This window comes from Nyctibius grandis, chromosome 1 (assembly GCF_013368605.1).
Source record: "Nyctibius grandis isolate bNycGra1 chromosome 1, bNycGra1.pri, whole genome shotgun sequence".
Lineage (NCBI taxonomy): Eukaryota > Metazoa > Chordata > Aves > Nyctibiiformes > Nyctibiidae > Nyctibius > Nyctibius grandis.
The window spans coordinates 57,735,532-57,749,162 of record NC_090658.1 but is presented as its reverse complement, the minus strand read 5'-3'; positions in this window follow the sequence as shown (position 1 = coordinate 57,749,162).

Here is a 13,631-nt window from a genome sequence, read left to right as displayed (position 1 = left end):
AGGCCAGAGCTGCCGGGGAGCTGCACGCTGAAGGGCAGAGTGCCCTGGTCCTCGCTGCAGGACCAATTTCTAATACGCTCTGGCCTCCAGGCAGCCTTGGAGGCCAGAGACACAGAGCACTTGAGGTGCCCGGCAGCTCCAGAGAGAAGAGCAACAGGTCTAAGCTTTCAGTAGTGTCTAACTGAGTCGCAGTAGAAGAACTTCCCCATAGCCACCTAATGCTCCTGGATCACCCATCAGCCAGCACCCACAACAGGGGAGCAAGGAGCCCTTTCCCAGCCTTTCCTGACTGTCATCCTTTGATGCCCATGTCTCTGGTGGAGGAAGAGCTGGCACCACCTCCATTCCCCACCAAATCTGCCTTTCTCCCTGCCTTCAGCTGCTCCTTTCCAGGCACTGCTGAGTGCTGAGGCCAGCCCAGCTGTTGCAGGGCCATCTTGGGTTCCCCTGGGCACAGACACAGAGGTCTACTGGGTTTGGCGAGGGCAGGGCCAGCCATGGGGCTCAGTGGCAGACAGAGCAGCCAGGAATGGCACGTGCGGCGGGAGCGGAGATCAGGGATTTGCCAGGGAGTTTCTCAAGAAGGGAAATGTGGCATAATTCAAGGTCTGTGCCGTATTGTTTCTCTTTCCACTGCTCATTGACCACAAAATGCTTTCTTTGCAAGCAGCTAGAACACAGCCTCCTTCCTCCCATCTAAACTTGCTCCTTAGTCCTTTTGCTCAGTCCTGGCACCACTGGCTCCGTGCCCAGCGGTCTCAGTGCACAGCTGCAAACGCTGCAGCTGAGTGAGACCCCCTCACACCCATCCACTGGTAACTTTCTGAATGCAGATTTCTTTCTTCCTTCTGGAACTCTGGCTACATCTACATGGTGAAATATAATGTGCCGGGGACTGCTCTCTGGTTTTAAGGTCAAGCAGTGCAGCATGGCTTGTGTGCATACTCCTGACTTCTCCCCTCTCCGAACCATCACGTCTCTGTAAACTTGTGGTGCAGGCAGCCATGGGCCAGCATCTCAGCCCTGTTTAACCCCCAGTATGGACACAGCTTCTGTCTCCTTTCCTTTTGAATTTATTTATTTATTTGCTTTTGTTTCCTTTCCTGGAGTAAATATAGCATAAAGACTTTAAGAGAGCTATCCAACATCTCCACTCTCGCCCAGAGGCCGGTCGGTTCCCTTGTAGCCTTTCAGGATGCTCTGTTGTACCCCACCTGTACAGAAAGAATCGCGATGAATGACAGGCCTGACTCTGGCATGTGTCGGCCTGTGTTTCTCTGCCTTCTGCCTGGATGCTAGGCGTTATTGTCCAGACGTTTGCCCTGAACACTGCAACTGCGTCTTGCTATATAGAAATGTTTTTCAGTCTGTTTCTCCTGACAGCCTTTCCAGTGAAGCGGAGTCACATATGCTTCAGATGATCCTCTTCCTAAGTCACCAAGTGTTGGCCCTGAGGCAAGAATATTCAAGCTACTGACAGAAGCATGCATGCACACTTTTCAAGATGAAACCAAGGAAGCCAAAAAGATAGTAATTAGAGCACTACTGGAATGTTATCTAGACCTATTTGCAGTGAAACATCTTTGAGGAAACTCCTACTAAGAGATCCAAGCGCAGACCTTCTGAATGGCAGCACAATCTTTTAGCATTGCAGCTGGCATATCACAGAATCACAGAATCACAGAATGTTAGGGATTGGAAGGGACCTCGAAAGATCATCTAGTCCAATCCCCCTGCCGGGGCAGGATTGCCTAGACCATATCACACAGGAACGCGTCCAGGCGGGTTTTGAATGTCTCCAGAGAAGGAGACTCCACAACCTCTCTGGGCAGCCTGTTCCAGTGTTCAGTCACCCTCACCGTAAAGAAGTTTTTCCTCAAATTTAAGTGGAACCTCCTGTGTTCCAGCTTGCACCCATTGCCCCTTGTGCTGTCAAGGGATGTCACTGAGAAGAGCCTGGCTCCATCCTCTTGACACTTGCCCTTTACATATTTATAAACATTGATGAGGTCACCCCTCAGTCTCCTCTTCTCCAAGCTAAAGAGACCCAGCTCCCTCAGCCTCTCCTCATAAGGGAGATGTTCCACTCCCTTAATCATCTTCGTGGCTCTGCGCTGGACTCTCTCTAGCAGTTCCCTGTCCTTCTTGAACTGAGGGGCCCAGAACTGGACACAATACTCCAGATGCAGCCTCACCAGGGCAGAGTAGAGGGGGAGGAGAACCTCTCTCGACCTGCTAACCATACCCCTTCTAATACACCCCAGGATGCCATTGGCCTTCTTGGCCACAAGGGCACATTGCTGGCTCATGGTCATCCTGCTGTCCACTAGGACCCCCAGGTCCCTTTCCCCTACGCTGCTCTCCAACAGCTCTGCCCCCAACTTGTACTGGTACATGGGGTTGTTCTTGCCCAGATGCAGGACTCTACACTTGCCCTTGTTATATTTCATTAAATTTCTCCCCGTCCAACTCTCTAGCCTGTCCAGATCTCTCTGAATGGCTGCGCAGCCTTCTGGTGTGTCAGCCACTCCTCCCAGTTTTGTGTCATCAGCGAACTTGCTGACAGTGCACTCTAATCCCTCATCCAAGTCATTAATGAATATATTGAATAGAACTGGTCCCAGAACCGACCCTTGCGGGACTCCGCTAGACACAGACCTCCAACTGGACTCTGTCCCACTGACCACCACTCTCTGGCTTCTTTCCTTCAGCCAGTTCACAATCCACCTCACTACCCGATCATCCAGACCACACTTCCCCAGTTTAGCTGCGAGGATGCTGTGGGACACTGTGTCAAACGCTTTACTGAAATCGAGATAGACCACATCCACAGCTTTACCATCATCTATCCACCGGGTAACATCCTCATAAAAGGCTATCAAGTCGGTTGAGCATGACTTCCCGTTGGTGAAGCCATGCTGAGTGCCCCTAATGATCCCCCTATCCTTGATGTGCCTAGAGACAGCACCAAGAACAAGTTGCTCCATCACCTTTCCGGGGATGGAGGTGAGGCTGACCGGTCTATAGTTACCCGGGTCCTCCTTCTTGCCCTTTTTGAAGACTGGAGTGACATTCGCTTTCCTCCAGTCCTCAGGCACCTCTCCCGTTGCCCACGACTTAGCAAAGATGATGGAGAGTAGCCTAGCAATGACTTCCGCCAGCTCCCTCAGCACCCGCGGGTGCATCCCATCAGGGCCCATGGATTTATGGACGTCCAGGTTGCTTAATTGGTCCCTGACCCAACCCTCATCAACCAAGACAGATTCCTCCTCTATCCTGACTTCTTCTGGGGCCTCAGGGTTCCGGGGCTCCTCAGGACAGCCTCCAACAGTATAGACAGAGGCAAAGAAGGCATTCAGTAACTCCGCCTTCTTTTTATCCTCTGTCTCCAGGGCCCCCACCTCATTCATCAGTGGGCCTACATTGCCTCTAGTGTTGGCTTTACCTGCAATGTATTTGAAGAAGCCCTTTCTGTTGTCCATGACCTCTCTTGCAAGGTTTAATTCCAAGGAGGCCTTAGCTTTCCTAGTTGCCTCCCTACATCCTCTGACAACAGACTTATATTCCTCCCAAGTGGCCAGCCCCTCCTTCCACGATCTGTACACCCTCTTCTTCCACTTGAGTTTGCCCAGCAGTTCCCTGTTCAACCATGCAGGTCTCCTGGTACCCTTCCTTGACTTCCTACCTGTTGGGATGCTCTGATCTTGAGCTCGGAAGAAGCAGTCCTTGAATGCTAACCAACTATCTTGGGCCCCCTTACCTTCTAGTACCCTGTCCCATGGGATTTCCCCTAGCAATTGCTTGAAAAGGCCAAAGTTGGCCCTCCTGAAGTTCAGGGTTGCGATTCTGCTAGCTATTCTGTTCCTGCCACATGAGATCCTGAACTCTACCATCTCATGGTCACTACAACCAAGGCTGCCCTCAACCTTCACCTCTTCAACCAGGCCCTCCTTGTTAGTGAGGATAAGATCCAGCAGCGCTCCTCTCCTAGTTGGCTCATCCACCATTTGCATCAGCAAGTTATCATCAATGCACTGGAGGAACCTCCTGGACTGGGGATGGCTGGCTGAGTAGGCCTCCCAGCAAATATCAGGGTAGTTGAAATCCCCCACAACAACCAGGCCCTGTAATTGAGAGACTGCTCTCAGCTGCCTGTAGAAGGCCTCATCACCCTCCTCATCCTGATCCGGTGGCCTGTAATAGACACCCACAACAGTATCATCCCTGCCAGCCTGCCCCTTAATTCGCACCCACAAACTCTCAACTCTGACTGCTTTAAACTTCCCTGAAATCTGGCTGACTTTCATAATGAGATTTAAAGTGCAGAGTCTGTGGACAGGACTTAATTTATTTACTTTTTAAAATTGCTACTTTTCCAAAAGCATTTATAATTGGTGTAACCAGTGCTGATGCATTTGTAAGGAAGAGATGAACCACGTGTCTCTGCCTGTGTTGGTGGACTATTTTGCTGCTGTTTTCTGCCCCATTCATGATTTTCCCCATCCAGTCCTTGCAGCCATGACTCTGTTGGTCCCTGCAAGTGACCACAAGCTTTGCTGCTGCTGCTGCCCACTCCAGCTGCACCTGAGGAGCAGTGGTGCAGCTGGAGAGTCAGCGGCGAGGTGGGGATGGGAGGGCTGATTCCCAGCATCTGCGATGGGGAACGGGGCTGCCTGCCCAGCCTCTATGCCAGGGGCTCTCCGTATCTGATCGAGGTCGGCTGTTCACAGGTTTGTGCAAGACAGCTACTGGGAGCACTGTCAGCTGCCTGGAGCCCTGTTTACATGAATACTCCTGCTGCTTTTATCAGCGGCGGAGCCACACAGGGATATTTTTGGCATAAAAGCTAAGTGGAAACGTATCATATAAGTGTTCTGGAAATGGGAAGCTCTCGAGAACATACCTTAGATCTGGATAGAGAATGTAGTGCTCTGACTTCACCTCAGCTGTATTTACCAGCTATCTTCAACTTTTTTCCCCTCTCTTTTGTCCAGTTGTGATAGGAAATCCCAGGACACTGTTAAAAATAAATGCATATGCCTAAGGAGCAAATATGCATTGGCCTAATAAAATACTGACCAGTGTAAAAGGAAGAAAGTGACAAAAATAGCCATGTAAAAATAGTTTGCTTGCAAGCAGCATTGATAAGGCTGTAGGAAGAAAAATGAAAAAGGAATAAATTTTGCAAATTTAGCTGGGTGAAAACCCTTTCTTTACTTCCCAGGAGCTAACATAACCCAGAAAAATCACACTGATAAACAAATGAACAGAACCTCCAAATCTAATATGTTCACATCACAGAGGTGATCTGGATCAGAAAACACCTATTCATGGATAAAGACACACATCTGCGCAATTTAAAAAATAATGTTAGTAGCAGAAATTGACTTTCAGTCTTGAATGTGACGATCATTTCAGTAAAGGCCATACATTTGAATAGCAAGCGTGTCGTCTGGTGCGTAGTTGCACATTACTGCAGAACCCAGAGACCACTGTTGGACATCCTGGAGCCGTTTGAGGAGAGGCAGACCCAGCCTGTAATATAGTTTCTCTCCTCACCAGTTCCTCACTTAGCCTGCTCTTCCCAGGAGGTGCTGGACAAACATGTTAAGATTCAGTTAGTCCAACTGTCATCACCTGCCCACAGGCAGTTCTTATGGGGCATGGGACAGGGCAAGAGACTGCAGAGGTCCATCTCGTTGGGAGTTTGGCTGAAGAGATGCACAGCAGGGCCTGGTCACTGCCCAAATGATGCTGTCTCAGCCCTGTAAGAGCTCTGGTTGCTGGACAGCCTCTGATCTGGCCATATCAAAATATTGGTGTTTCCAGGAGGCAATGTTTTGGTGTTCAAACTTAGAGAGTCAGTGGGTGAAAATTTTTTCTTCAGTGGGAAAGAAAAATAAAATTTGTCTTTATAAAGAAGAAAAAACGAAGTACGCTATATGACTTTTCAGAGAAGGAAGAAGCTTAAAGGACTCCGTTTCCTCATTCCCCTGTAATGCCGAGTGGTCTGCTTTCCTGCTCAGGAGGGGAAAGCTACACCCTGGCTGTGGTGTAGTTTCATGTTATTAGTTTGGTAGTCATGCAGTGTAATAGGAGAATAAATAACGTGGTGTGCAGGTGCAAGGAGAGTAGATCGCCAGTGTGGATACCGGCGTCCAGGCAAGCTTAGTGACAGTGGCAAAGATGGAAGAATGTGACCTCCGCTGCAGTGTTTTATCTGCTGCACAGATAGATGCATCTCATCCAAAAAGCCTTTCGGGCAGTGCTCTGAGGAAATTCCTTGTCAGGGAAGGAATGCCCAGAGGAGAGAGATAAAGAGGCACAGAAGGTCCCTGTAATGCCATTACCCCATTGTCCCCACAGCAGGTGAGTGAGGCTGTTTTGTCTTCAGGAGGAAACCCCTGTGGCTTGGGACTGAGAGCACTGACTGTTTAGAAATGCCTTGGCACTACTAATGTTATCAAGAATGGCAGGGTTCAGAAGCAGCAGGGGCTAAAACACTTGGAAAATTAAATTTTAATCTAGAGTGGACTCAAAGAATATTTCAGGTTGGAGAGAATCTCTGGAGGTCATCTAGTCCAAATTCTTGCTCAAAACAGGCTGAGCTTCAACCTTAGATGAGGTGGCTCAGGGCTTTGTTCAAGTGAGTTCTTGTTCCTCCTGGCCTACTGCCAGGCCCGGCCCTGTACATGCACATCAGTAGGTGAAGAAAACACCTTCCCTCTGTTGCTGGCAGCAATATGCTTCCAGCCTCTGCTGCTGAGAGACCCCCATCCTCCACAAGCTCAGGTGTCACCCCGAGGTGCCCACTGTTTGCCAGTTGCCCCAGCAGTCTCTGCCAAGCCTGTGTATCCCAGTCTCCCTTCCCAAAGGCTTGGTGCCACGAGCAGGCTGTACCTCCCCGAGAGGAGACCACTGCCGCCTCCCAAACAGGCACCTGGCCCTGCCCACCACCTGGAACAGCCACATCCCCTCTCAGGAGCCCTGTCCCATAAATGGGAAGCGGGATGTGAAGCTGCTCTGTGCACCTCTCCTACCCCCCAGACTACCTGCCCCCCTGGCAGTTTCTCATCATGTTTTGTGGCTCCTGGCCAAGCCGAGACACTTGCAGTGTGGCAGCTGCATAGGCCATGTAATCCTTCCTCCCGTGCTGCACTCCCCGAGCAGGGTCAGTCTGGGAAACCTCTATAGCCGCAGGTGGGAAACAGCAAAATGTTTTCTGGATCACAACACCGGCAAAGAGAGCAGGAAAACAAATTTAAAAGGAAACACAGAGACCACCAGGATCATGTCTTAGCACCATCGCATTCTTCCTCTGGCCCGAGCAAGCACCACCTGCTCTGCTAATGCCTGCCCAGAATGATGCTGCAAGGATAATTTCCCTAGCCCGTTACCTTGACCTGTCTCTTTGCAGCATCCCTCTGGCTCTCCATCAAGCACAATTTACTTGTCTCCTCATCTAACCCCACTGTGTTTATAATCTGTCTTTCAGTATTGATGTTGGTCATGGCTGCCCGCCTCCTTCATTTGCTTTTGAGATTTTCAAACAGGAGCCTCTATGCTTTGCCTTATGCTGCTCCTGACGCCTGGAGGCTACATCCTTCAAAACCTTCATTAAATCATGCCTTTGACATGTCATCTACAGAAAATGGAACAGCAGTTTGGTAGCAATGTGGCTGACCTACGATTACTGATTACTCGGCAACATTATTTCCTAATTTCCCTGTATCCCTCCATCAGCCTGGCTGTATCTATTGCAGACACACCAGGCTTCACCTTTGAGAGTCCCCCCTCTGCCCCGACCCCCTGCCTGTGCGCAGCAGGCATGCTGTGCTCGCCACAGGTACCTGTCAGCCCCAGGCTGGCAGGGGGGTACGGGCGCAGAGGGGGTCCCATGTCCCCGTCAGGTCAGCAGCAGCTGGGTTTCACCGGTGGGCCCCTGCACTCGGGGACGCAGAGCCATCGGGTGGTCCCCAGGAGGGTGATGCCTCCTCCCTTTCCTGGACTGATGCACGCGGTCACTGAATTGGGGGAAGCTGTGAGATCTGCTGGTTCCGCTGCTTTGTAATGAGATTGTAAATTCTCCAATGCGAGGAAAGCGTTTTTGTTCTGTCTGATATAATGCTGAATATAGGGAGAGGTCTGTCTGTGACTCGACATGCCCGTTTCGGCAGTAATACAAACAATAAATAGGCCTTAGCCATTCATAATTTATAACTTTTGTCATGAGCAATCAATAGAAATTTTAGGCTGGTTGCTTTACTGACACAGTACAAAGCAGCACCCAAACTTTTAACCAGAAGCTTTTAACCTTCTGTCAGCATGATCAAAAATAAGCTCGCTTCCAGAAGAAAAACCAGAAGAAAGATAGCTGGGAAGATAACCATCTTCCAGACTTCTAAATAATTCCTGAACTGGAACTCCAGCTCAAAGCATTTTTAGCCCCTTTGTTGTCAAGGCGCATAAAAAAGGTTACTGATGCGGGAAGGAAGCGAGAAGTAGAGCGAGCATAGATCATTTCTATAGTCCAGGTTTTGTCTTAGTCATTGTAGAAGAGGGCACTAACACACCTGACAAGTGGAACCTTCAGTGGTGGTGAGAACTATCTACAACCTTCATGTGGGTCTGTGTATTAGTCTTGGAAAAAAATAGAGAGCCTCTGAGGTGGAGACAGAAGTCTTTCTGTAAAGCATCACGTACAGGCGTAGAATTTAGATCAGCTTCTGCAGTTTTGACACACAAAAAGGTAAAATGCTTTTCTCAATGGGTCTTCACCTTTAAGAATTTATGTCAACAGCAGCCCGTAGTCGGTCAGTCCAGTAAACGCTTCTCTGCACCTCCGTTGTAACAGCAGGGACAATGACACAGCTGGTGTCATTTCTATGGCCGGCCAGGCTGCCACTGCACTTGAAGTGATCCTTGATAAGATTTCAAGTGAAAGAAAGAGAGAAAGACAGAAAGAAAGAAGGCAAGGAAACCTCCCCCGCTTCAAATTCTTCAGGCTGACCTGTCAGCTTCTGTGTTACTACATTTGGACTTGAATTTCTCACCAAGGTCAGAGCAGATTAGAAGCTGCTTTCATATCTGACAGAAATACTACTCCCCGGTGAACAGGGGGGAGTAGCTCCAGTGTCTTTCAGTGGAAGGAAAAGTTCGGTCTTCTCCAACCAGCAGCGTGGAGTGCACGGAGGCCTCCCAGTATTAGCTCTGATCAGCACCAGTGGGTCATCTCTCTGTAATCCACATCCCGCCCCCCACCCCTCTGTTTGGATCTGGGCAGCAGACTCAAAAAACATGAGCAAAAATACCAAAAAAACATACCAAGATTTGAAAGATCATATGATTATCTCCTGATCACCAGCATTAATTTCTTTTTATGCTGTTTGTGGGAAATACACATTTTTTTTCTATATCACCCTTAAAAGACAACAGCAGAATTATGTGCAGCCAGGCGAGGGCTTGATTTCAGGAGTGACCTCAGGACTCACATTTCCTCTTGCCTGAAGCTCAATTCACATTTGTAGGGAACTCGCTCAGTGGGAGACATGTTTTTCTTAAATGTTCAACAGCTGCATGGAAGCTAGGCAGCAGGAAAAGCAGAGGGGCAGGCAAAGGATAAAGATAATAATACTGTATTCCCCCTTGTCTTTTAGAACTCCGGTTCCCTCAAATAACAAGTAAGAAAGGAAAGTCTGAAAATCCTGATGTGATGAGACCAAGGCCCATAGGATGAGTAGCATGCCAGAGGTCATAAAGGAGCCTGAACAAAGCACAACATCCATAGTCCAGCCGTGTTTACAAAAATGTCTAGCTCCACCAGAATTAGTAACTGGATGCCAGAATGCAGAACAGCTAGAGGTTTTTTCCCAGTACAGATCTAAATAACACAGTGCTGAGGAAACGCAATGTGAAAGCAAAAGGGAGACAATTTTACGAAAAGTTTTTATTTCAGAGGAGACTGGCAAAGTAAGAGGATTTGCTGAGGAAGATGTTTGGGGAACATGTACAGTACCAGGAAAGGAAGGACTAGTATTAGTCAGCAGGTGACCACAAAGCACTGAAGGTCAACGTTGACCAGAGCTCTCCATTTGGTCACTGGACTTCCCAGATGGCATTTTACATGTCATAGATTGCACTTGCACCCTTTTTTTTCCTCTGCTGTAGTGATAGTCCACAGCAGTGAGGGCAGCTACTCAGGATAAATCGGAAGAAGTGTTTCCCTGGTTTACCGTCCCTGTGTGGGATGCCTCGCTCAGCTGGAAATCAACTTCTGTGCATCTCACAAACAGGGAAGGAAGGGGAAATTAAGAAGAGGAAGCTAAAGAGAAACCAAGGGAGAAAGAGAGGTAAAGAAGTGGGGAATGGCAGAAATCAGTGGACAAGTAGGGCTGACGGTTAAGGACTGCAAAGATGGAAGCAAAGGGCAGACCGGAGATATTTCAGTGCAATGCCTCTTCTGCGGAGAAGTGCTGCATGCTCCAGGCGTGGCAGCAGCCCTCCGAGGAAAGCAAGGCTTTGTACCAGCATGGATGCTACTCCATAGCTTATTCCTTGTTGAATTAGAAGTTGAAAATCAATGCTGCATTTGTCTGTAAAGACTTGAGAATCATCCTGTAATGGTGGCATAAAAAATATCTTTCCAGCAAAATATGAACCCTCTGGCAAAGCTTAAAACCAGTTGTTCTGTATAACTCTCCAACTTATCCAGCCTATATTGAAATAAACGTCTGGGAAGGGCTGCTTTTTAAAAGCCTGTTATTCTTTCAAGTCTGAAGTGCTAGGCACACCAGGAAGTCAGAGGTGGGAAGGTATGCTTTGCGTGGGTTTCTTCTTTTCGTACATCTTTCAAATGACAAGCTGGGACCCCACACCGGGCTGCACAGGCTGAGCCCTGCAAATGGTGCCTGTGAGCCTCTGTGCAACTGCGTGCTGCCATGGAGCTATAGACAGGGATTGACCGGTGTGACAAGAATTATAGGTTAAGGCCAACCTCTCTGCCAGCTTGTGACTCCAAGGTCAGACGTGATGAGAACAGAGGCACTGTCCCGCTGGATCAGACTAAAGTCTGTTTAGCTCAGCAGTGTGACATTGGTACTGTTCAATACTGGATTATTACAGGGGAAAAGATCTCAATGAATGCTTATGAAATCACTTTCTATTTCGTAGGTTATGTTTTTGCTAAGCTCTGCTATGTAGTGGCTGACAGATTTCTTGAGGAATAAAGTGTTGCTCTTATTTTTTATCTGCCTTACTGCGTATTTTAAATCTGGTTTCCAGAAACAATAAATATATTTGGAAACTACCCCAGACTGTGTTTTTGTGGTGTCAGGAAATAAACCTGGCAATGGAAAAAGTGATAATGTCTTCTAGGGTTTTAACCACCCTCCATCTAATGTTATGATTTTGTCATTTTAATCTCTCTTTCAGTGAGCACTAAATCTGATTAAACTACTTTGCACATTACTTTTATTTCAAATCCATCGGCCATTTACCCCAAAGCATGTAATAATGTGACTACCTGCCATGCCCCAAAAGTAATGTGGGACAGAGACAGGGTTTTAAGCTAGCTGATATTTTCTGTCTAGACATCCACACTGCACTATCGAACAGATAGTCAGATTGCTCCTCTGTCCCAAGGGGTTTATCACATGATTATCTGATCCCTTTCAAACAAATGGAGTGTGTGCATCAGTCCAAAAGGCAATGTAAGGCTGCCCAGAGCCACATTTCTGTAGGTTCCCCTAAAGGCACAGGCATGAGATCTCTTCCCCTCTGAGGGTCTGAAATGCTGCAGGAGCTGGTTGCCTTACACAGCTGCTGTGGGCTTCCCATCCATCAGCTCTAAGAATGTTTTTTCTAGGAGGGGATGGTGGTGCAGAGGCAGAAATTCCCTGCAAATAGGGTGGTGCTGGGGAAAGGATTCCCCTTTCTTGTGCTCCTGTTCTCCAGCACAGGACTAAATACAGCTTCGGTGGCACTTTACATTGTTCTTGTGAGTCTTGGGAGCATCTGCCCACTGCGTTGCACTCAGCTATGCCTTTTTGTTTGGTTTTTAGCTCTGGGAATTTTTAAGGGGGAAAGCAGTGCCCCTAGCTTTTACAAGAACTGATATTTTTATGATTTAAAAGAAGTTTAGTTAGCTGATAACTTTGTAGATATAGGATAATACTTCATGAAAGGGTAATGCAAACCACTGACTGAGAGGTGCACATGGTGGTTAACTACATGTACAGTGTTAGTTAATAAGGATGGGATCTACGGCCCCAGCTGAACTATGGCCCTGCTTAAACCACAGTGTCATGGTTTTGCAGGAATAAAATTTATAGAATCACTTCTCTGTTACATTTTGTTTCAGTGTGTGGCCAGCTGTGGTCTGGTGATCGAGGCCATTAGCAATGAAAGCCAGGGCAGCCGGACCCAGGCTGGCCCACAGGTGTGTTCTGTAGCATTAACGTCACATTCACTATAAATGGGAAAGGTGCTGAGGGTCAGGGGGGTGTTATTTTTGCTTTGCTCTCTGTCTTTCTCGTTCTCCTCACTGGTTACTATCCCTGGAGGGACATGCCACCACTCTATAAGCTAAGTAAAATTTTGTGTATTTTGTATTAGTATCAATATTGGTTTCCCTTATGAAAGTTGTTTAAATTTTAACCCACAAGTCTCCCTCTTTTTCCCAATTACCTTTCTCAGTTGGGGAGGGGAGATTGGGTGATAGAGTAACTGGTTATTATTTAGCCCTGGGTGTGGGCTAAATGGAGATACATAGCAGTGGAAAAAAAAAAAAAAAATCCTATAAAATCATCAATTTTGGCTCTCTGACCCAAGGGAGAATCAGCTGTAACTGAACTATCCCTGGCTGCTGCTTATCTGCCCTGTTCTCAAAGACCTCCAGTGATGGAAACATTTCAGCTTCCTAAAATAATGCCTCCCTGCCCCACAGTGGAGCCTGGTGCCTGCACAGCACCCCCTCTGCTTCTGTGGGAGGCCAGGGGTCTGCCCTGGAGCCTGTGGAGAGCTTTAGAGAAAGGGAAAAGAAAGGTCTTTGCTGCTCTGGGGCTGTACTTCAAGTCTACACTTCTCTGCAGCACTGGTCTGGTGCATACCATCTACTCTGCCTCTTCCCTGACCTCTTCTGCCTGCCCCCCCACATCATGCTTTGCTGCTCTCCCTCAGCTGGTGGGGCTGTGATGTAAAGTGGACTCCTGAGCCCATCTGCATTAGGAAAAAAATGTGCAGTTCTGCTGGCCAGAGGCAAACAGTACTGACAGGGTGGTGGACTGGAGCACAGGAGGGGAGTGGTGTCCAGGACAGGGAAGGTCAGAGTGGTTTCATTGGGTTTGCTGCCAGGGAAAATGGTCATGGAAGGGGACTCTAACTCACATTTCTCACCAGTTAACTAACAGCAACTGGTCTTAAATGGGATATTCCAGAGATACTGTTACACTTAATCCCAGTCTTCCAAAAAGCACCCTACACTTACACTTCATGGACTTCTTTCTCAAGCACATGTACAAAGACCAGTCTGAGCCTCAGCCTCAATAAAACCGTTTCAGGTGCTTTTTACAAAAGATGCTGGTCCACGTCATGAAGAACCCATTATTAAATATACCTTAAATTAACTTTGATCG